Source organism: Corvus moneduloides, chromosome 1 (assembly GCF_009650955.1).
Source record: "Corvus moneduloides isolate bCorMon1 chromosome 1, bCorMon1.pri, whole genome shotgun sequence".
NCBI lineage: Eukaryota > Metazoa > Chordata > Aves > Passeriformes > Corvidae > Corvus > Corvus moneduloides.
Window position 1 is genome coordinate 1,692,666 of NC_045476.1, and position 2,567 is coordinate 1,695,232.

The window sequence follows — 2,567 nt, forward strand, 5'->3', positions numbered from 1 at the left end:
CAGTGCCAAGAGAACAGGAATTGAGAGTTTTCCTTGTTTGGAAATATCTGGAAAACTCGAGGACAAGGCCTAAAATTAGACTTTAAGACTTTTTGGTTGATTTATTATTACAAGACAACTGGTGCTCGCTTTCATTTTTCAAAGCTGTGCAAGAGGCACTGAAAAGAAACACAAATAATGTCTTTTTTTAAAGAGGTATAAAATAGAAAAAAACCCCCTTATTTCTCTCTCGACATTAATTGGAATTGGAAAAATAGTCCAGGGAAACCCAGTTTTGTCAATGCTGGTGTCTGAAAGGAAAGCAAAAGTGGCCACCACCTAAATATGTGCAAAGATTAAACTTTCTCTGAAATTCCATCTGAGCAAATCCAGAGGGCGTTTGCTCTTTCTCTTCCACACACGCAGCAAGAAAGGCTTTTCCCAGACTTTCCAGGAGCTGCCATTTATTAGATGGATTTAATCCTGATTCTTCCATTAGAACTGGGAAAATGAGGCAGGGTGGGACATCACATCTCATTTAATAGCACAATTTGAGGCTCGGCAGCCTCAGAAATATGATTTAAAGCAAACCCACCCTGAACCACAGCAGGGTTTGAGCTCTGCCTTTGACAGGGTTCTTTATTAGTGCGATTATTTTAATATCCCCATCCTTGACATTCCGATAGAACAGAGCTTTCCAGGGAAAATGAAGCTGGAGATGGTGGGAGGATGGTGTTTCTCAAGAAGAGGCTGTCACAGAAGAGTCTTTTGATGGGAAGCTAAGGCTCTGAGTACTGGGAAGGAAAAAAATTAAGGCAGAAGAATCCAGTGAAAAATGGGATCCTAAATAGTTTTGGGAATTAAAGGAATTCCTTGGGCAAAGGTCGGACTTCTACTGATAACTGTGAAATAAAACCGTGGAATATTAGGAGGCAATATCTGTCCTCCACCCATGGAAGTGCTTCCAGTTAAAGCTGGGAGGTGGCTGATTGGTGTGGACACCTACGGACTCCGGCAGGCCTGGAAAGAAGATGAAAGTGGTTATCCAAAGGGATTTAGCTGAGCATTCCAGTGCTATCCATCAGGAATCAGTTTGTTCTGCTGAATCCTTCCTTTTCCCAATGCTTTCCCTCTGCCATGTCAGCTCCCCGATCAAATAAGCGCCCCTGTGGTTCTTTGACCCAGCTTTTCCACTTCTCAGTTTTCCATTTCCAAGAGTTCTTCCCCCAGATTTTGTCTTGTCAGGTTCCCTTATTCTCCTGGTAAGTGAGAAATTCTCTGAATTTCCTTTCCTGGCTATTTTTGCAGCCCCTTTTCTACAACATCCTGACGTGATCATACCCCAGGTGGTTCTGTCTGACAAAGACAACCTGAATTAAAAATTAAGATCACATCTCTCGGTCACTGTGAAAACCAGAATTCCTGGGAGTTTTCCCAGCCAGCTGACAATACTTGGAAACCCTCTGGATTTCCTGGGAGTGGAGATGAGCAAGAGGAAGGGAAGTGCTCCAGCAGGATCCAGCCATGTGTTGCTCGTGGATTTCCAGGAGAGCACAGAGGGATATCAGGTCCCACTCTCCATGGGATGGAATAAATCCAGAAGAGGGAGTCATTCTGTGATTCTCTAGCAAAAATAAGGAAAAAAGGGAAGGGAATAGTTTTCTGTTTCTGAGTGGTGACAGTGTCACTACTGGGAGCCAAAACACCGAAGATAACTTTTTATTACTTTTTGTCCTCAAATATTTTTCCTGTGTTGTCCAATATTTGTGAATTTCTTTCCTCAGGATATAGCTGAGATGATCCTGGCTGGAACAGATCCCAGTTAGCAAATCCAAAGACAGGAAAATACCTCAGGAATGCAACATTTTCTGCTGGCATAAATTGATGCTGAAAATCCATCAGCTTTTCCTCAAACACCTTCTGGACCCCCCAGATATTTTGATTTCCAAGTGACAAAACTCCAGGTCTTGGGCACAGCAGCTCTTCAGGTGTAACAGCTGATTAGTAGAAATTCCCTATTGGAATTTGAGATGGAATATTGGGAAGAAATGAATTCCTGTGAGAGTGCTGAGGCACAGAAACGGGTTGACCAGAGCAGCTGTGGCTCTTCCATCCCTGGAAGTGTCCAAGGCCAGGTTGGATGGGGCTTGGAGCAACCTGGGATGGTGGGAAGTATCCAAGGCGATTGGACCAGGTGATGTTTAAGGTCCCTTCCAACCAAACCATTCTGGGATTCTCTGATTCAACGATCTCCCCTGGGATCATCTTTTCCTTGGAACCTACAGGAATTCCTCTCCGTTGTTATAAGACAAGCACAGCGAGGCAGAGATTTCTTTATTCCCAAGGATATCCAGTCCAAAAGATCCAGAACTCCAGGACTAAACCATCCAATCTATAAAACTCCTCTCAGACTTTTCACTATTTCCCGATTCTCAGAAAATCTGACATTGGCTGACAAGAAAACCTCATCAGGAAAAGTATTTTGGGCAAAATAGGAAGCTCCCAATCCTGTGAGTCACTTGGGAATGTGTGGAGCTGGATATTTAAATCCCAGGATCTTTAGGCTTGCCATGCTACACCCTGTCTGA

At 43.6% G+C, this 2,567-nt stretch overlaps 1 long non-coding RNA gene across 1 annotated transcript in view; it reads right to left on the reverse strand.

Annotated features, from left to right (window-relative positions):
- The window catches only part of LOC116454420, a 15,461-nt gene extending 13,245 nt beyond the window's left edge, over positions 1-2,216 (reverse strand). The window contains exon 1 of the long non-coding RNA XR_004244100.1: positions 2,203-2,216. This is a non-coding gene — a long non-coding RNA (uncharacterized LOC116454420). The remainder of the gene's footprint in view (positions 1-2,202) is intronic.
- Between the last annotated feature and the right edge of the window lie 351 nt (positions 2,217-2,567).